Genomic DNA, 22,935 nt, shown 5'->3' with positions numbered 1-22,935 from the left:
AACAAGAGGATCTACATTGTGGAGAGATTATATCACCATGTGCTAATAACAAATGTAAAGGGCCTGTTGAGTCTGTCCTTGAGAATGACTGTAATATTAGGATGCTCTTTGACTCAGGTGCTAAAATCTCTCTTATTCCAAAAGATTTCTTTGATCTAAAACTTCATGGTAAAGTGAAAGTCCATAAGCCTGATATCAAACCTTTGGCATACGGAGGACAACCTATATAACTCTGTGGTTATTTTCTTGGCAACATTGAATATAAACAAAGACTAACTGCTGGGAACATTTACATATCATGCAGAGGTGACAGCATTATCAGCTGGTTTCACCAGGCTGATTTAGGTGTGTCATTAGTTCCTGGGGATGATCCCTGCATTGTCTTAAGAGACATCTCGCTAACTTCCTCCACAAAAAACATTGATAGCGTAGAAGTTTGCAAGGAGTTTTTGTGCGAGAATGACTTTAGCTCAAAGTTAAGAGCTGAATTTAAAGAAGTTTTTAATGAAAAGCTAGGTTGTCTTTCTGACTATGTTCATAAGATTACTTTGAAACCTGACTCTGTTCCTGTCTCATGCAAAGTGCGAAATGTTCCTCTAGCCATGAAAGAGTCTATGCGTTTAGAACTTGAAAAATTAAAGTGTGGTGGGATTATTGTCAAGACTGAGGCAAGCCAGTGGTTGGCTCCGGTTGTTCTTGCACGCAAGGCCTCAGGTGAGGTGCGCTCATGTGTGGACTTGCACGCACTTAATCGTGCAGTTGTTGCGGACAAGTACCCGCTTCCCAACATCACTGAAATGCTTGCACAATTGAAGAATTCATGTATTTTTTCAACACTAGATTTACGTGTTGGCTATCATCAGGTTTAAATAGATTCTGACTCCATGGATCTGACTGCCTTTATTACCCCTTTTGGGACTTTCAAGTTCACACGCCTTCCTTTTGGCTTGGTCTCTGCAGCCTCCGTTTTTCAGAGGGTCATGGAGGATGTGTTGAAGGGAATAGAGGGAGTCAAGATCTACCAAGATGACGTGTTGATTCATGGCTCTTCAACAAACCGAGCATGATTCAAGACTGAGATGTGTTCTAGAACAATTCCGTATGAGAGGTTTGACTCTTTGTGTAAATAAATGTAAGTTTAATCTTGCTGAAATTGATTATCTTGGACACCGTTTGACATGTGATGGTGTCAGACCCTGAGAGCGTTTAGTAAAGTCTATTGATGAGCTACCTGTTCCTCAGTCTCGGGAAGAGCTTGTAACATTTTTGGGTATGGCTGAGTACTATAACAAGTTTGTGCCATGATTTGCCAGCCATACTCATGGTCTTAGGTCTCTTCTTAAAAAAGGGATAAAATTCCTGTGGTCGCCCCAGAGTCAATTAGAGTTTGAGGATGTCACAAAGCTCTCAAGTCAGCTCCCTCCTTGCAGGGCTTTGACACCTCTTCAGACTCTGTTCTTATCACTGATGCGAGTTCTAAACGTTTAGGAGCTGTCCTTAAACAAATCAAAGATGGTAAGGAAGAAACCATCATGTTTCTTTCAAGAGCTCTTGTGGGCCCAGAATTGCAATATTCTGTGATTGAAAAAGAAGCTCTTTGTATCTATTGGTCTATCAAGAAGCTCAAGAAATTTTTATGGGGTTCTTCTTTTGTGGTATAGTCTGATCACAAACCCCTTAAGGATTTGTTTTGCAAGAAAGATCTGAATGCAGTTTCCTCCAGGATTTGTAAGTGGGTTATTGCTCTTCAAGACTTTGATTTTCTTGTTAAATATATCCCAGGGGTTGACAACAAAGTTGCTGATTGTCTTTTGCGACTAATACCTGAAAGTTCTGCAATCTTGACTCTGATGACTCATGGGAGATAGACAACTTCAAGGTGTGTGAGGTTGTTGAAGGGGTTGTATCGGAAATGGAATGTCGAGACGCTTTAAAAAATGAAAAGGTTTTGCTCGAAGTGTGCAAATACGTGTCTGGTGGGTGGACATGTATTAAGTCTCTTTCTGATGATGCAAAAAAAATTAGGAATGTAAGACATGAACTTTCACTGTACAATGATCTCTTGTGGAGAGGAACACTCCCTGTTCCACCGTTTTCTCTATGAGAGAAAATCGTTCATCTAGCACATGATGGTCGCTAGGGTATATCCAAAACCAAGGAGAGGGTTTGTGTGCAATTCTGGTGGCCAGGTGTTGACATTTTGGTTGAATGGTTGGTCAGAGACTGCTCTGAGTTTAGGGTGTCTGACATAGTGTGTAAGACTAGAATCCAACCGATAATTATTCGTCATTCTCCCACTAGGTGTTGGCAAAATGTTGCACTTCATCTCTTAGGTCCGGTTTCTTCCAAGTCTGGTCAGTTTTATGTCTTAGTCCTTATTGACATGTACTCTAGATGGCCAGAAGTGAAGGTCACTCAGAGTATTAAAACTAGAGATATGGAAAGATTTTTAGAAAACATTTTTTACAGAGAGGGTCTTCCTGAGACTCTTTTGACTGACAATGGGGTGCAACTGGTCTCAAGAGAGATGGAAGACTTTCTAGTTAAAAGAGGAATTGTTCATAAACGATGCTCTCTTTACCACCCAGAATGTAATGGGATGATTGAGAGATTCAATTGAGTATTAAAAGAATCTGTTCAATCAGCCAAGGAACAAGGTTGTGACTGGAGAAATGCAAGGTTATGGCCTATCGTTTGACTCCTCATTCTACTACTGCGAAAGTTCCCTTTGAGTTATTTAGGGAACGCACACCTAATACTCAGTTATTTCAATCCTGGATGAGATTGTATGGGGTTGATATTAGTGTTCCTAAGGATCCTCGGTGGAGGTCTCTTCAGGATACCAAGTCTAAAAAAATGAAAGCAAACTTCGATGCCAGACATGCTGTTGCTCATACCCTAGTTAATGTAGGTGATTGTGTGAGAGTTCAGTCTCCACAAAAAACTGGAGGAAATAATAAGTTCTCTATTCCAAGTAAGATAGTTAAGTTGTTTCAAAATGCTGTAAAACATGATGATGGTCACATTTGGAATCTTAATAGAATTGCTCCTGCACGTGCCTTTGCTCCGTCCATTACTCATGCACAACCATCTTCATAATGTATACCTCCTCTGTGTAGTTCTCGTGCTTGTTCTATTCCTGTAAAATTTCATGATTACGTCTGTAACTAGGTTTATCGGATATTGGTCACATGTTTGTGTTTGGGGGAAGGTGTGTGGTATTCACTTACACGATTCAATATGTTCAGTTATGCCAATGATTTTTCGTTATATCCCCACATACCTCCACATAGATACCTACAGTATTATCACATGATGTCATGTCTGGCCTAGCCACCTCACCAAGCCTTGCACGTCATATATTACTGCAATGCACTTGAGGACGTTTTCTGTATTAACTCTAGTGCCAGCGATTGTTAGTTAAGTCTGGCGCCGGTTGACGAATCCTCGCAAAATTTTCCAAACTTTTGGCCAGCTCCGCTCCGCTCCTACCTTGAAAGTTTAGTGGTGATTCGTCAAGCGGGGGCCCAGAAACAAAGGGGGGTCCCAAAACGCATTTCCCCCATGCAATTTCCCATAGGATCTGTTGTCGCAGCTACAGCCCGAACTGCTGAACACAATTACACCAAATTTGGCAAAGAGGTAGTCCTCAGTTCAGACTCGTGCCTTTTGCATAAATGGTGTGAATCCGTTCAGTAGTTCCTGAGAAAATTAGAGTTAAAAGTACATATATATCTATGGCCGGGGAGGATCCGCGCACCCTACCCGCACCGTAAGTGCACCCTCCCCGAACCGAGCGCGCACCCTCCCGATCGTGCGCTGAATGCTAATTGGCTGTCGAGTGTCTATCTACATTCGAAACCAGGAACTGTTGGCGGCCATTTTCTGCCTCGGTAGAAGCGAAGCTGAAGAAGCAAGGGTAATAAGTGTGTAAAACATATAAAGGGGGCAGAGTGGAAATACTCTGACCCTCTAGAGGTGCTTTAGAGGTCCCAGAAGGACCCCCTGGGGCCCCCCTTTTTTTTTTTAAACGGCGAAATGCGCGCAGGGCGCACGCATCCTATCGCGTTTGGTGCACGGATCCTCTCGCGGTGGGTGCACGGATCCTCTCGCGTTGGGTGCGCGGATCCAAGAACATGGAAATAAAATATATAAAATAAAGTTTTGAACATAATATTTTGAAAAATATAAAAAAATATGTTTGAAAAACCCATTACATTCAAATAATATATAATATTTTTTAATTTTTAAAAGAATTAATTGAAAAAATAAGTTTAAAAAATGGTGATAAAAAAGTATTTAAAAAAAAACATAATTAATGAATTGACACACTGAATTGGAAAAATATAGAAATCCAATGAAAATCATTAAACATGATATCTTTAGAGACAAATTATAGATAGGAATTAGCATTTAAAAAACCTTTGAAATTCACTGAAAAAACCATAGGTTTCATGCACGTTATAGTTAGGAATTGGCATTTAAAAACCTTTGAAATTCACTGAAAAAACCAAAGGTTTCAGGGGCGTTATAGTTAGGAATTGGCATTTAAAAAACCTTAGAAATTCACTGAAAAAAACATAGGTTTCAGGGGCGTTATAGTTAGCTGGACATTTCCCTCGTACAAAACCCTAGAAATTCCCCTGTTATAGTTAGTTCAGCTAACTATAACTCGCGCCCCCGCAATGCACTGCTGATGACGTCACATATTACATCACTCATGACATGGTCAGTGACATCACTGATGACATCACTGATGACATCTCAAATGACATCACTCATGACATCACTGATGGCGTCATCCATGTGATAAATTAGTGCATCTTCTCACACCCTAATATAACCTTTGATACATCGACTCAAAATTTCAGACGGCCATTTTGAAAACCATAGATACTCCAATACCAATAACTACATACCCACTCATTAACTCTTAGGTCTACACACACCTCCACTCACTCACCTGTACAGTCACTCATACTTGCAGTCACTCCGTACAAGACCATCATATGCATTTATACACCTATATAGACACTCACACACTGCCAATCATCCATTGAGGTACTGACACACCTAGTCAGTCGTGCAAATAATTAAACACAGTCCAATTTACTCACCTATACAGTTAAACACACTCAAGTTCACTTACTCATAAAAATAGTACCACATTCTTACGCTCTTCTACAATCATTGATACAAGCACACACTCATCCATACAGCCACTCTCACAATCACACACTCTCACATATACCCACTTATATACTCTTACACACATATATACAGCCTTTCACATATGTAGTTAGTCACATATGTACCACTGAGATATACATTCAATCCCTAACACACCCATACATACACTCACCCAACCATACAGTCCATCACAGATGCACTCTTAAAACCATGCACCCATAGAATCACCCACTCACACATCTATGCATAGAGTCACACACACCCTACCCAATTCAATTCAATTCAATTCAATTCAAATCAACTTTATTCGGTGGGAAAAATCTCACCATAAAAGGACACAGTTATAAAACATTTCTATATTTACATATTCATCTCTAGGTCATACGAATACAGAAAAAGAAAATTATAAAATACATTTTAAAATGGTTGAAATCCATAAGGAAGTCATTGCACACCTTTTTTGCTAAGTACAATAATACATTATAAACGAATCAATGAGCATTACATTCATCTTAAGGGGGAAAGTGCTAGTGCATAAAGGTGCAAAGTTATAGCAAAAGTGCAAAGTGTCATATCTTTATAAAAGACAGATCAAAATTATTAAATTCATATATTTATATTATCAATAGAATTAATTGACCAGGTTAAAAAGACACTGTTTCATTTCCTATTACATCTTAATCAATTTCCTGCACTTAAAATATTTTTTAAAAAGGTTGTTACAGAGGCTATCACAAATACTGTCTCTAGCTATTGTAAGGCCATAAAAGCTGGGCGGCATTGCCTCATACCAAATGATTTTAAAACAGGGATAATCCACAATTTCCTCTGCACTGAATACAATTTACAAAAGAATACCACATGTATGGTTGATTGTCCAGAAATATCATCACATGGGCAATTACACAATTCTTTTGACCAATCATTAACATCAGGGAAGCTTATTGATCTATGCAGAATACCTAGACGAAATCGCATCGATAAAAATTTATCATAATCACTTGTTATCAAGTCTAGGTATGGTTGCAATGTAAAAGTTGTTAATACGAGGTTATGTGCCTGCACCATTGTTTTATTCATTTCCACACATAACCTCTGTTCACTCAAAAAACTTAAAGACTCTTTTTTGAGATCCTTCCTTGTTATCCTGTGCATGGAAGAGGGTTCATTGTAAAAATCTTGATGACCCAAATTATATAAAAATGATTTAACATAAAGCAACCATTTGACTTGTTTCACTCCATCCAGACCCATACAATCTGCGAGGATCAGACGATTAAGCTTCATTTCCTCTATTGTCCAGACCCTATGCCACAACAGAACTGGTTGAATCTTTATAATATCTTCCAAATATAGCAACCCTAGTTCTGCGTGGCATATAAAAGAGGAAGTGCTATTTGGGACCATCAATAAAAACCTTAAAAAAATATTTTCAGCTACCTGGATGGAGTTAACATCCACGTGCCCCCATACACCCGCTCCATACGTGGCTACGGTGACACATTTTGCTTTATATATATTTAGTAGTTCCACCGTCGGGCGTCTGCCCAATTTCCTACTAAAATTAGATAGGGCAGTCAGAGTCCTTATAAACAATAATCTTCTTATTTTAACTGCCTCCACCCAGGATCCCGTACGTTCAAATAAAATTCCAAGATAGGAAAAAGTCTTGGTGCTTTCAATCCGCTTTTTATCGATAAAAATTGTCCGAGGCTTTATACATCCTGGCCCACAATTCATTATAAATGTTTTGGATGAGTTAATAGTTAGGCCCCTCTCTGCCATAAAATTTGCAAAGCTATTTACAACCCTTTGTAGTCCCTGTGATGTGCGAGCCATAAGAACCGCATCGTCTGTATATAATAGTGCAGGGATAGATCGTTTATCGGCTTCTGGTAAATCCCTGCATTCCTGTATTAAAACCCTATCTAAACTGTTTATATTATATACAATGTAAAAAGAAATGGTGCAAGGACACAGCCTTGTCTCACACTACGCCTCACTTTAAAGTGTCTAGTGCATTCCCCTCCTACCCCAAAGCGAACCCGCGCCTTTGCCCCTTGATATATCTGCCTTAAATAAGAAATCAAAACTGCTTCCACACCCATCTCCTCAAGAATAAGCCATAATTTGTTATGAATTACGCAGTCAAACGCTGATGATAGATCAACGAATGCCATGTATAGGGGTCCTTTTTTGGCTTTTTTTATCAATGTGATTTGATGTAACATGAAATGTTTTTATGATTGTGTATGTTTTTAAGGATAAACATGTTTTTTAAAAAAACAATAAATATTTGATATAGAATACCCCCTTTTTTTGACATAACATTGTATGCTTTTCAAAGTATAATAACAAGGGAATATTTCTCTCTATTTATACTGATACCAGGTTCCTTCAGTCAGTCCACTTCTTCCAAATTTGTTAATGCATGAAAGCGATTGTATGTAGTTACACCAGCCATTAAATTCTGTGTTACCAATGGAACTTCCCTACATTGACCATTATGGCCATAGTAGCTGGGTTTATAGAAAAAACCTAGTGGTACAATATTAATATGTTGTGCAGAAATCAAGTTACTTCCAGCCATATTTAGGATCACATCAATTATTTGCGGGGTTTTAAAATTTAATAGAACACAATCACCTGCCAAATCCTTAATCCCTCTACCAACCCACCTCACCCTTCTTGCCATTTTAAACTCTTGAAAGAGTCTATCAGTTAGCCCTATCCTGTTCCCCAGCCAAGATAACTATTTGTTTCTCAGGCTCTCACAGGTTTCGATCATTCCCTGTTGCAATCTGGGGACATTAGCTAGTACTACTGTATACGGTGTTGATGCTGGGGGTAGGTCTATATGTGTGTTTAAGGGGCATATGTATCAACATCTCCATTTGCGATTCTCAAATAGCGATTTTTTGAGAATCTCTATTTGAGAATTGCAAAACGGGATGTATTTAAAAAATCGCACAAGTTTTGCAATTTCTTAAAATTCCTTAATTGCGATTAGCAAATTGCGAAATCGCAATTTAGGAATACCTTCCCATTCATTCCTATGGGCCAGGAGGCCCATAGCAATGAATGGGAAGTCCTTCTCAATTTGCGAATCGCTGTTTGCTAATCGCAAATTGAGAATTTTTTCAAAGGTGCAAGGGTGTCATGATGACACCCTGATGCACCCCTGAAATCAGCATGTGTGCACATATGGCGCACATACATGCCCTAAGGGCATGTATGTGCACCACATGGCACTTTGAAATATGCAAAAAAGTGCATATTTCAAAGAAATCGCAATTTACCACCAACTTGAAGTTGGTGGTAATTTGCGATTTCTTAAGGAGAAATCGCACAACTTGGGTGCGTGTTACATTGCATTTAAGAAATCGCAATTTGCGATTTCTTAAATGCTTACGCAAACTTAAGAAATCGCAAATTTAGCGATTCCTTAAGATTGCGAGGCTGAAATGCCTCATACATCTCCTTTTGCGATTTTGTATTCGCAAACACTGTTTTTTTGCGATTCGCAGCATTTGCGAATACAAAATCGTTTGATACATATGCCCCTAAGTTCTCACATACCGCATCAGCCAAAGCTCTCCTTTTATCCATCTCCATAGGCCCCTCCTTATGATCAATTTTAATCCTGCTCTGGGCAGTTGAATTATAATGAGTCCTGGTAACATTTTCACCAACTAGCAAGTGTTCTCTCAAGATAGGGGTATTTGACTGAGTGAAAGGATTAGTGTTTGTTATATTGTTGTTCTGAATATCCTTAGATTCAGGTAAGAACTCACATTTGTTATGGCATTTTGACAATACTTTTTCCATTTCCCCCACCCTTCCTATTAAGTTATTTAAAGATTCCCTTAGAAAGCCGTCTAGGGCATTAAACTTATTTTTCAGATCTAGTACTTCATTCGGCAATAGGTCACCATAACTGACTGTCACCTTCTCCCCCCCATTTTGTTTGTTCAGTGCAGTAACCTTAACCTTTTTTGAGGCCCTTTTTTGTATTAAGCCCACATTTGTCTTACTCTTTATACCGGTTTCCTTACTCTGTTTAAGTGCAGAATCAGGATTTCTTGGGCGTTTTGAGGGTGGTTGAGGGTCACTCTGTGGATCGCTATCAATGGTATGATCAGAAATGTTCACTACACAACCATTGTTTTTACCTATCCCATTAAGCTTGTCCATCAATGGGTCCACCAATGGGTCAGTTGACCCTTTATCATTAACCGGTTGAATCGAACCCTCATCGATACCAGTTTTATCTGGTTTCATTGCTTTTTCTACCGTTAAAATTTGTTTTTCTATTGCACCCATGGCACCTGTCAAATAATTCAGTAATGACAAGCAAGGCCCTCCCCCTTATTTGCTCTGTTTTTTCTTGTTTGCAGTAGTAGATGTTTTCCTCTTCCCCTTAATGATTCAAGTTTGTGTTCCCTTCCTCGCGTCTGTAAACCAATATAATTCAGTATAAATCCCCTACTTACAGATAACTGAAGCCAAACACAAAATCTCACGGACAACACTAAACCCAGGCTCTAAAATGTCCGTGTATCTATTATGAATCCTGAGTCAAAGGTATACACCTCCTAGAGCATCAGATTTCATTAGAGTCCTTACACTTTCACAGATCCAATTAGGGACACGGTACCTTTGAGCAGGCAAATCAGAAGTGTGCAGCCAAGAGTCCTGGCCCTGCCCGGCCTCCTCCGGTCAATGACGGGCAAGGACGGGCCCGCCCTAGGCCCGGGCTTCGCCCGCGCGCGTCCCGCGCTGCTAGGAACTATCAGCGTTTTTATACTCCCCCGGCGCTGCCAGATGGCATCAAAGGCAGGCACCTGGGGTGAGCGTAGGGCTGCTGGGAAATGTAGTTCTTGGCGGCCGTTCCCCTCACGGCGGACCCGCTGGTTGCGGGAAAAAGACAGTTGGACCCCCTTGCTGGCCGTTCCCCTCACGGCAAATGTAGAGGTAAGTTTGCTGTCAGGATATTCAGAAAAGCACACCCTACCCACACAAACACTCAGGCACCCATACAGATACTCAGACAACCAATCAATAACCCATATAGACACTCATATAGCTATTCACAAAACCATGCAGCCACTTATACACCAACACACAGACACATACAGACATTCACACAGTTTAGTCACTAGTCTGCAGTAAGATGCATTTAATGACTCACTTATAAAGTCAGTTACGCACCTAGAAAATCATCCATTCACACACTTGTGCACCCACTCATTCTTCAACAGACCTTTCCCTATATATATGAAACATATTAAAACTGTACAGAAACACATACTCACTGGATGATGTCATCAGTGATGTCACTGACCATGTCATGAGTGATGTAATATGTGACGTTATCAGCAGTGCATTGCGGGGGCGCGAGTTATAGTTAGCTGAACTAACTATAACAGGGGAATTTCTAGGGTTTTGTACGAGGGAAATGTCCAGCTAACTATAACGCCCCTGAAACCTATGGTTTTTTCAGTGAATATATATATATATATATATATATATATATATATATATATATATATATATATATATATATATATATATATATATATATTACCTACTGGCGGTCGCCAGTAGGTAGTTATAGTTAGGACCACGTTTCCATAGGAAATCCGCAACATTCTATTTTGAATAACTTTGGCGCCGGTCGACGAATCCTCGCGAATTTTTCAAAATAGGTGGGGCGCTACGCTCCGCTCCTACCCTAAAAGTCTCGGGGGGATTCGTCGAGCGGGGGCTGAAATAAAAGGGGGGTCCCAAAACGCGTTTTTCCCATGCATTTTTCCATAGGACCTTTAGACACAGCTACAGACCGAACGGCTGAACAGAATTTAATGAAATTTGGCAGAGAGGTAGTCCTCAGGTCAAGGAAGTGCCTTTTGTAGGTTAGGTGTAAATCTGTTCAGTAGATTCTGAGAAAATAGCCTTTAAATCAATATATATATCTGAGCCAGCTTACGGTGCGCTTACGGTGCGCTTACCGTACGCGTACGGTGACGTGCGCGAGCGCGATTCTGATTGGCTCTTAGATCTTAGTAAACATTCAAATCGGTCGAAACCAGGAAGCGGCGGCCGCCATTTTGTGTATTTCACTCCGGTAAAAAAGGGTGATATCTTGAAAAGGGGGCAAGGAAGAGAGTTACAGACCCCCTAACATTTGTAAGGGGGTCAAAGAAGGACAGAAAAGTACAAAGAAAACATTTATTGATTTTAAAAAAAATCGCGGGGTACGCGTACGGTAAAAAAAAAGAAAAAAAAGAAATGAAATGCAGATTTAAGTGTTTAGATATTAGGGGGCTCTAAAAAGAGCCGTTGTGTTTATGAAGTGATTTTTTATTGGTACCTACAAGTAAGTACCGATGCAGAGTCTAAGGTTCAAGAGGAAGACTCTGTTCCCTTAATCAGTGAAGTGTACACCATCTCCTCTATAAATGTCTTGCATGTCGTAACGCAAGTTGTTGTGGTAAATGGAACCCATACCATAGTCACGGAGGAAAGCAGAAACAGATTTGTTGACGTGCTTTCTTGCTTTGTCAATCTGCAGACAAAAATGATTGGACCAGTTCCATTTTTGCCTTTGGCATATGTTAGAAAACACAAAGGCAGTTTTAGGGAAAAGTGAAAACAGTTGTGCAAAGGTGTCCTTCATAAGCATTTCCAGACCTACCCCAGTCAAAGTGCCTAGGTCATTGCCACCACAGTGCACTATTATGAGGTCAGGGTGTTGGATTTGCATGAAGGATTTCACCAATGGCATCAATTGGTGCCACTTTAACCCGCTCTGACCAATCCATTTAATGTCTACATTTGGCAAAGCAAGGTCTCTCACCATATCTGTTTTCTCTGCATACTTTTCACTCCAGAAGACATAGCTGTGTCCTACAATCCACACTGTGAACATCTTCAAAGGAGAACTGGATGCACTCAGGAGGTGTAATTCAGTAGAATGGTAAAAAGAAATGAAAGACAGTTTGGAAATGGAGGCATACATATTTTTTTTTTATAAAAAAAGAACTGATTGGCTGTTTCATACCATTCTAGAATAAAAACTAGGCTGTATGTGTAAATTTATAGAAGCATGTTTTGTATTGGTACAGAAAAATGTGTTACTAAAGAACAGTACTATGGATTTGCTGTTAGGTTTGAAAAGTCAAGCACTCCTGCTCTTTGGAATTGAAACATTGTTTGGTGAACTTCTGACCTAACTCTGCACAGCAGTGTTTCAAGAGCTGTTGCTATGGTAGCAGGCAGAAGTCAAGTTGGGGGAAGGGTACTAGGCAGAAGTCAAGTTGGGGGAAGGGTACTTTTGGAAAAGGGTTGGTTTTCAACCAATAGAATTGTGTGATTACATTTGAAAAAAGGGGGAAGCACTGAGATTTGAAATTAACATGTATATGTGTGGAAAAAGAGAGGGAAAGTTTGCCATTATCTGGTTCTGCTTAGAGGAGAGAGGTGTACAGAAGAGAGATCCTGGCTCTGATAATCTGCTGTTTGAGTGCCACATTTCTTTCACAACTAACAAATTTTAAAGGTGAGTTTAGAGTTTGAGAGGGGATGTATATGGTAAATTAAGAAATGAATAATAGAATTGGAATTCCTTTTGTTGAAGTTGTGTTTATTATTTTCTCTTTTGGGAGAAATTTAAATGTGAGGTTACACATGGTGCTGGTCTGAAAAAAGCAGTTTGGACATGTTCTTTTATCAGAATCTGAAAAGTGGATTCATAATGTGTCAGTCTGTAAAAGTGTTTATCACTTGCCAAACAAAAGAGTAGTAAGTGTGCTTTCAAATTGGCAAAGAAATTTCGTTTTGTGACTAATGTGAAAACATGACTCTGTGTGCAAATAGGAATTACAGGCAGAGATTTATTGCGTATTGCTCTGGTGATTTTACATTTGCATTAGATGGAAAGGGGGAGCCATTTTTTTGTATGCAGAAGCAGACTCTTAGCACACAGCCAGCTGCTTATCTTGTGGAATCATGCACAGTATTCACAACCGAGTGGGGTTTGAGGTTTCAGTCAGTAATGCAAATACATTCAGCATCACTAAGGCTGGTTGCCCTTGCTGGAGTGTAGTCAGTCACCCAGGTTACACATGGTGCTGGTCTGAAAAAAGCAGTTTGGACATGTGCTTTTATCAGAATCTGAAAAGTGGATTCATAATGTGTCAGTCTGTAAAAGTGTTTATCACTTGCCAAAAAAAAGAGTAGAAAGTGTGCTTTCAAATTGGCAAAGAAATTTCGTTTTGTGACTAATGTGAAAACATGACTCTGTGTGCAAATAGGAATTACAGGCAGAGATTTATTGCGTATTGCTCTGGTGATTTTACATTTGCATTAGATGGAAAGCGGGAGCCATTTTTTTGTATGCAGAAGCAGACTCTTAGCACACACCCAGCTGCTTATCCTGTGGAATCATGCACAGTATTCACAACCGAGTGGGGTTTCAGGTTTCAGTCAGTAATGCAAATACATTCAGCAACACTAAGGCTGGTTGCCCTTGCTGGAGTGTAGTCAGTCACCCAGGTTACACATGGTGCTGGTCTGAAAAAAGCAGTTTGGACATGTGCTTTTATCAGAATCTGAAAAGTGGATTCATAATGTGTCAGTCTGTAAAAGTGTTTATCACTTGCCAAAAAAAAGAGTAGTAAGTGTGCTTTCAAATTGGCAAAGAAATTTCGTTTTGTGACTAATGTGAAAACATGACTCTGTGTGCAAATAGGAATTACAGGGAGAGATTTATTGCGTATTGCTCTGGTGATTTTACATTTGCATTAGATGGAAAGGGGGAGCCATTTTTTTGTATGCAGAAGCAGACTCTTAGCACACACCCAGCTGCTTATCCTGTGGAATCATGCACAGTATTCACAACCGAGTGGGGTTTCAGGTTTCAGTCAGTAATGCAAATACATTCAGCAACACTAAGGCTGGTTGCCCTTGCTGGAGTGTAGTCAGTCACCCAGGTTACACATGGTGCTGGTCTGAAAAAAGCAGTTTGGACATGTGCTTTTATCAGAATCTGAAAAGTGGATTCATAATGTGTCAGTCTGTAAAAGTGTTTATCACTAGCCAAAAAAAAGAGTAGTAAGTGTGCTTTCAAATTGGCAAAGAAATTTTGTTTTGTGACTAATGTGAAAACATGACTCTGTGTGCAAATAGGAATTACAGGCAGAGATTTATTGCGTATTGCTCTGGTGTTTTTACATTTGCATTAGATGGAAAGGGGGAGCCATTTTTTTGTATGCAGAAGCAGATTCTTAGCACACACCCAGCTGCTTATCCTGTGGAATCATGCACAGTATTCACAACCGAGTGGGGTTTGAGGTTTCAGTCAGTAATGCAAATACATTCAGCAACACTAAGGCTGGTTGCCCTTGCTGGAGTGTAGTCAGTCACCCAGGTTACACATGGTGCTGGTCTGAAAAAAGCAGTTTGGACATGTGCTTTTATCAGAATCTGAAAAGTGGGTTCATAATGTGTCAGTCTGTAAAAGTGTTTATCACTTGCCAAAAAAAAGAGTAGTAAGTGTGCTTTCAAATTGGCAAAGAAATTTCATTTTGTGACTAATGTGAAAACATGACTCTGTGTGCAAATAGGAATTACAGGCAGAGATTTATTGCGTATTGCTCTGGTGATTTTACATTTGCATTAGATGGAAAGGGGGAGCCATTTTTTAGTATGCAGAAGCAGACTCTTAGCACACACCCAGCTGCTTATCCTGTGGAATCATGCACAGTATTCACAACCGAGTGGGCTTTGAGGTTTCAGTCAGTAATGCAAATACATTCAGCAACACTAAGGCTGGTTGCCCTTGCTGGAGTGTAGTCAGTCACCCAGGTTACACATGGTGCTGGTCTGAAAAAGCAGTTTGGACATGTGATGTTTTCAGAATCTGAAAAGTGGATTTAAAATGTGTCAGACTGTAAAAGTACTTATCACTTGCCAAAAAAGTAGTAGAAATTATGCTTTGCAATTGGCACAGAAATTTCGTTTTCTGCCTAATTTCAAACCATGACTCTGTGTGCACACAGGAATTGTTTTTAGGTATTTAATTTGTGATGGTGTTATTGTGATTTTCACTTGTAGGAAAGGGGTTCATAGTATTTTAAGATTTGAAAAGATCATAAAAAATGTAGTAATATATTTAAATAAAATAAAGGAATTTTTTTCAGGTATTGCTGAAGAGCAGTGAACAAAATTTAAGATGCCTACAAAATCCAGACTAAAGAAAGACCACAAAAAAAACCTATATTTGAAGACAACTGGAGGACCTAAGTTAGTTGGAGATGCTCATGTTGGGAAAAAGAACAAGTCTTCTGGTAAGCAGACAAAAGATTTTTTAAAGAACATCTTCAAAAAAAGGAAAAATGTACAAAATGTCTGTACTGGAAAGAATGTTTTCAATAGAAAAAAACAGGAAAAAATTGAGAATTTAGTTAATGCAAATATACCTTCTGCAACAACAAAGATTAACTTAAACAGAAAAACAGCGTTTAAAGAGATACGTAGAAAAATGTTTCAGAGAAGAGTTATGTCCAATTTGATAAAGGATGTGAAGAAATATAAGCAAAAGGCAAAATATTACAAGAGAAAAAAAGAAATTGAAGCCATTGCAGCAAAGGCATTAGAATTAAAAAGGAAACTATTCATTTTAATTTTGAATAGGATGCGTACATTAGATAAAATGGTTAATGTACTGAAATCACAAAGCAAAAGGAAAAGAGTAGTGAACAGAACAAACTTTTGTAAAGTGTTTTTAGGAAAATGGATGCATAGTTCAAGTAGTGAACCTTTTTTTAATGAAGAGAGTTATTTTCAAAGTAATAGTTTGCTGCATGCAGTTGACACCAGAGGTCGTGCTTATGAAGTGAAAAATGGTTGCATAATGGAGAAGGAGATAATGGTTCCAAGAGATGAGGTACAAGTGATGGCGGATGAGGCTATGGGGAGACGTCCTAAAGCCCCAGTGTACACTTGGAATTGTAGTAGTATTTGCACTGTGCGTCAGGAATCTATTGATAAATTTCGTGAGTTTCTAAGAGAATATAGTAAAAAAAGTGTAAAACAGAAGATTAAGGTGCTTCAAAGTCTAGATCCATGCAGAGTGAGAGAGAATACTGGTTTGCAGGGTCATTCTCTGGCTTGTCTATCTAGAAAAGAGTGTAATAGTGTTTTCCATCATTTTAGGATGCTGGCTGTTCATCATACTGAAATGAGAAAGTTTGTGAGACGGTTGTATTTTGCTAAAAGTCCAGCAATAAAGTTAGATGAATTGAATAGGGCTCTGTTCCGTTGATCGGTATCAGATGTAGAGAAGGTTGTTGATGAAATTCAGTTTTGTTACTTTGGTCCTGAACAAAACAGTGCAGAAAAGGACACAGTAAATGAGGAAGAAGTGGAAGAGAATGTAGAACCCTCTGTAAGTAAGACATTTAATGATCACATAACAAAATTTGAAAAAATCTCTAATGAAAGACCAAATATTACTTGTATTTGTTGCCGCAGAACTCATTATAGAAAACAAACTAGGAATGTTGATCTCTACAGAAAGAGTGAAAATGAAGATAATTATAAGTGGAAAGATTTTGTCACATATATATTTCTAGAAAATTGTTTTGAATTGGGTGAAGATCAGCGTATTTGTAAATACTGTTACAACAAGTTAGAGGAAAATAGAATGCCGACCAGAGCTGTACATAATAATTTAGAATTGGATGTTATTCCTGCCGAACTTTCTGAATTAAATACATATGAGTCTATACTTATTCAATGTGTTCATCCGTTCCAGACCATAGTACGTATGGAGCCCAAAACTGGTAAATTACCTCCTTCAGATTTACTGAGAGGTTTAAAAGGTAGAGTGGTGTATTTGCCCTTGGATTTGAAAAAAAATATGGAAACTATTGATGCAGATACTTTGGAAACTGAACCATTAGTTATTCTGGTTAATGGTGTACCTACAAAGAATAAGAAGATTTGGCAGGAGCTGGTAGATGTACGGAAAGTACAAAGAGCAAATTTGTATTTGAAAAGGAATAACAAAAGGTATGAATCAATTTATATAGAAGAAGAAGAAGAAGATTTACAAGAAGACACAGAAACACCAACTGGACAAATTGAAAAAGTGGACAAGTCAAAGGAAGAAGAAATTTATGAACATTTTAGCATACATTTTCTACATTCAAAAGAAGCTATGGGAGACAATATTGATCTGTTTCAGATGAAGAAAGCAAAAGGAACTCCTGTGAGTGTATGGGAGGAGAGCTTGGAAGCTCGATGTTTTCCCCAGCTGTTTCCTAAAGGAAAAGGAGGACGATACGATGAACGTCCAGAACAGATTCCAGCTTCTGAGTATCGGACTACAAGACTATATGCAGAAGATCCCAGATTTCGACAAAGTATTCCTTATTTGTTCCATCTTTTATTTGAAAGCGACTTGTCTGCATTATCATATGCAGTAAATCACATTTTAAAAAGTGGAGTACATTTACAAAATGTGTCTGCTAAGGATTTTATGGAGAAAGTGCAGCACCGAGATGATCATTTGGAAACACAACTGATCAATCTGATGGCTTGTCAGCGTGGGACAAATGAATATTGGTACCGACGCCATGGTGAATTTAAATGCATGTTACGGAATTTAGGAACACCAACAAGGTTCCTTACCCTAAGCTGTGCCGAGTACGCTTGGGATGATTTACTGGATTTTCTACGAGAGGCAAATTCAAACATTAAAAACATCAAATACAAGACAGCAGGAGAACTGTGCTCATTGGATCCGGTTAATGTTTGCAGATATTTCAATCATAGATTTGAGGCTATGATGTCCTTCATCTGCAATAAAAAAAATCCACCTCTTGGAGAAGTAGTGGATTTCTTTTGGAGAAAAGAGTACCAGGCAAGAGGTGCTCCTCATATTCATATGCTGTTGTGGATCAAGGATGCCCCAAAGTTTGGAACAGATACTGATGAAGCAGTGTTATCTTACATTGAAGAATATGCAACATGTGCTATACCAAAAAGCACAGAAGAGAAAAAGTTAAAGGAGCAAGTTTTACGTTTCCAAAGTCATCGGTGTGGAAAATACTGTCGACGGAAATACAAGAGCAAAGAAAAATACTACACTAAATGTCGATTTGGATTTCCTAGACCTGTTCTTTCAAATGGAAGAGTAAACAGTTTTATGTCATCTGTGAGACATACTATTACAAGAAAATCACCTAAGAATACCTACAACCTAAAAAGAAAAGAAGAATCAAAAAATATAAATGACTACAACCCAGTCATTTTATCCATGTGGAATGCTAACATGGATATACAGTATGAAGCTGACAATTCCATTGCTGTTGCTCGATATGTAACGTCTTACATTACTAAATCTGAGAAAACGGAATTGAAGGAAATGTTGGAAGAGATTTCTCATGAGAAGACTGTCAGTAAGAAGCTGCACAGTTTCAGTTTAAAGATGTTATCGCATCGAGAAATTGGATCCTACGAATGTTCAGATAGGTTATCTTCTGCAAGTCTCTACTCGAAATCAAGAAGAATAATTTGGGCAAGTTTAGGCCTTGCAGCAATGAGAAATCGGGTACTGAAATCTGTTGGAGAAATTGAATATTTGGCCGAGAATGACCCAGAAAGTACAGATATTTTGAAATCAAACATGTTGGACACATATTATCCCAAGAGAAGTCAACATCTGGAGAACATGTGTCTCTATGAAGTGCTGCAGAACTACATTTATTCACGGAAAGCCGCAGAAGACATCAAAAATGGAAAATATAAAGTCATTGGTGAGGAAGGATGTTTGGTGAAGCAAACAAAAGGAAGTTTGATAAATCACCGGAAGCTGAGTTGCGACACTACTGACAAAAAGGAATTTTACTACTTGGCTCTTTTACAGCTGTTTAAACCATGGCGTACAGAGGATGAACTACTGGGAGAATTTCAAAGCTATGAAGATTCATTTAATGCTTGCAAAGACGGCATACAATGCAATACATTCACAACTTATCTGCAAATGTTAAATGAAGAAATTGAACAGGAAACTACAATTGCAGCAGAAGTAGCTAGAGACAGTTCTCAGGACAGCCGAAGTTCAGGAACACTCAGTCAAGATCCCCTAGGACAACCAATCGTTGAAAATGAAGCATCAATAGCCATGAATGAAGTGGAAACGGCTATGAATCAAGCTCAAGAAGAATTTATAGACTTACAAAATTTGGAAAGACAACTGAACGAAGAGCAGCAACAAATTTATGAAGAGATCAGAAACAAAATTGATCACGGATTTCTACATGAAAAAAAAGAGTGCTCATGCACATCATTTCATCCAATCAGGATGTATGTAAGCGGACAAGCTGGAACTGGAAAAAGTTTCCTAATAAAAGTCATCAGAAGCTACCTACAGCAAAAAACGGATTCTACTTTGTCTTGTGTGGTTACTGCTCCAACTGGGTTAGCAGCATATAACATAAAAGGAATCACCTTACATCGTTTGCTAATGTTACCAGTGGAGCGTGAGAACAAAATACAATACAACAAGCTAACTGGAGAAGCATGCTTGGAAGTTTCAAGAGTATTGAAGAAGATGCAAGTTCTCATTATTGATGAGGTGAGCATGGTATCAAACTTAATGCTTGCCTTTGTGCATTTAAGAATGCAGCAAATTCTAAGGACAGACTATGACGTGTTATTTGGTGGAAAACATGTCATAGTTTTTGGGGATCTTCTACAGCTTACTCCAGTTAAAGGACAACCAGTGTTTAATACTGTGACACATGAAGACACAAAGAAGTCATTGGGAAGCATTGGTAATGCAAATATTTGGTCCTTCTTTGAGTACAAGGAACTTACTACTAATATGAGGCAAGCAAACGATGAAGAATATGGAAGTATTCTGAAAGATATCAGGATTGGACTACTCACAGAAGTTGGCAAAAAAGCATTACAGAGTCGGCTGCTACATAATTTATTTCCAAAAGAAGAAATAGTTGCAGAGAAGATATACAAGAACATTGCAGAAAAGAAAAGTGTCATCTGCTTAATGACAACTCTACGTGAATGCTCAATATTCAATGAGGAGCTTTTAAAATTGGAAAAGGAAGATATCAGGAAATTGGAAGCAGTGGACAAAATTGAAGATGGAAGAATTACTATCACATTAACAGGCACACTGAAAAATAAATTGGATTCACTAGAGAAGAACATTTCCAAAACAGCTGGATTAGAAAAAAATCTATATGTTTGCATGAACTGTAGAGTATTTTTAAGGAGAAATTTGGATGTTGAAAAGGGTTTAGTTAATGGAGCTATGGGAAGAGTTGTGGGTTTTATTAATTATCAGAAAAAAGATGGAATTGAATGTTTAAAAATAAAATTTGATCAGATAGAAGAAGTTAAAGATATTTGTCGTTGTTCTGTTCGTTTCATGCTTGTGAAAGACTTATATGTACGTAGGAAGCAGTTTCCGTTTTCTCTAGCATATGCTGTAACTATTCACAGGTCTCAAGGATTGACTGTAGATTGTGCTTTTGTGATCATTGGTTCAACTGTGTTCAAAGAAGGTATGGCTTATGTAGCTTTGTCACGAGTGAAAACATTATCTGGTTTATTCATGATAGACTTTGATGACTCTAAAGTTAGTGCTGATACAAATTGTGTAAAGGAGTATAATAGATTAAGAAGAAGCTATGCTCCTCATTTAGGTCAGTATCCTGTGTTGGAGAAACGTGTAGTTTCTCGTAAAAGGAGAAATGAGAATATCTGTAATGAAGATGTAGAGAGGAGGAAAAAAAAGAGGAGTGATGTAATTGCAAGCAAAAAGAAAAAGGAAAATGAAGAACAGGTTGTAGGATGTCATTTTGAAAATAGCTCTGGTGTCAACTGCTACGCTAATGTAGTGCTGAATGTTGCTTTTTATCTGGAAAGTGTGCAAGAGCAGATAATAGTAAATCAGGGAAAAAGATTCTGTTCTGAGTTGAGTCTCCTTTTTCAAAAGCTGAGTAATGATAAAACTCAAATAGAAAGTGCTACTGAAATTAGAAAACTTTTAGATGTATGTTCAGGACGAACACAGTTTTCTCAAAATGTACAGCAAGACGCACAGGAATTCTTGATGTTTTTTCTTCAGGTACTGGAAGAAGAAGGGGTTGCCATTGATAATTTGTTTGGTCTCTCTTATAAATGGGAACATAGTTGTGAAAACTGTTACAATATATGTGGCTCTAATGTTGATTCTGAAAGGTTTATTTATTTAACATTGCCAGAAAGTAAAACAGTCACTTTTGCTAAATTAGTTAAAGATGCTAATCATAGCATGGAATGCAGTGAGTGTAAATCTGAAATGTTTTCAACGTTAATTTTAAAGGAATACGGACAATATGTAATTTTAATGATGCAACGATGTAAAGCTGATGGTTCAAAATTAGATACTTTAATAAAGAAGTTTACAGGACAGCAATTATCAATTTCAGGAAAAACTTTTGTAACAGTTGCAATAATTTTCCATGAAGGACCTACTGTTACTTCTGGACATTACACAGTTTATCTTAAATGTGAAAAAGGCTGGACACTGTGTAATGATTCCCGATTGATTTTCAAGCAACGTTTGCCTTTTGATTTAGCAAATTCCTATCTAATATTCCTGAAACCTAAATTTTAGAGAGACTTGGCAAGATGTGTACAAAACAATTTTACCATTTTATTGGATTGCCATTGAAATTTTCAAAAAAAATGATTTTTCAAATTATCATTTGGCCTAATGGAAAGGTAACCAATTGTAATGTGGACTTTTTAAATTTTTAATGAAACTTTGGAAAACCAAAAATTTAGACAAAATCGGTAACATCTGCACAATTTAAATTTTGGAATGTTATTGGATTGCCATTGGAAATTTAGTCAAAAAAGATTTTTAAAATTACTATTTGGCCATGAGGAAAAGTAAACAATTGTATTGTGGACTTATTTAATTATTATTTAATCTTTCGGAAACCAAAATGTTACAGAGAATCGGTGAGATCTGTACAATTTAAACTTTAGAATTTTATTGGATTACCATTGGAAATTTAATCAAAAAAGAATTTTAAAATTACTATTTGGCCTAAAGGAAATGGAACCAGATGTATTGTGGAGTTATTTGAGATATAATATTTTTGGGATTATACTTCTGAAACAAAAATGTCAGACGGTATTTTAAAGAAATAAGTATTGATATTAGATGATATTTTTTAAGAATATTATGCATTTCTATAATGTTATGTTTAAGTTAAAAGAGATTCTGGGCTTTTTTAAAACAATCTTTGAGATTGTTATTTTTTTTTTGCCCGCTGTTAAATGATGAATGCAATTGCTTTCACTATTTATAGTGAAATGCAATATATTCTGAAAACAGCAAAAAAAAGGCAAAAAATTTTTGGGGGAAAATATGTAAATATGTGTACTGTATTATAAAATGTTTTATTAAATATTAATACTTTTTTCTTTTTTTTCAGATTGAGATAGAAAATTTTCGAAAACTTGAACCATTTTTAAAGCAATAAAAATTAAATTTTAATTAATAAATAATTTTTTGAGTGGGTATGGTAAGTCAACAATTTCATGTTCCCTTTTTTCCACTTCTCCACAATCACATTTTCAGTTTATCATTGTAGTCTCTCAAGGACCTTGTAATGTGATAATTGATTTTTAGTGTTTTTAAAAAAAAAAAAAAATTAC

This window comes from Triturus cristatus, chromosome 4_1, assembly GCF_964204655.1.
Source record: "Triturus cristatus chromosome 4_1, aTriCri1.1, whole genome shotgun sequence".
Classification (NCBI taxonomy): Eukaryota; Metazoa; Chordata; class Amphibia; order Caudata; family Salamandridae; genus Triturus; species Triturus cristatus.
The sequence above is the reverse complement of the archived record's forward strand: the minus strand, read 5'-3'. Positions refer to the sequence as shown.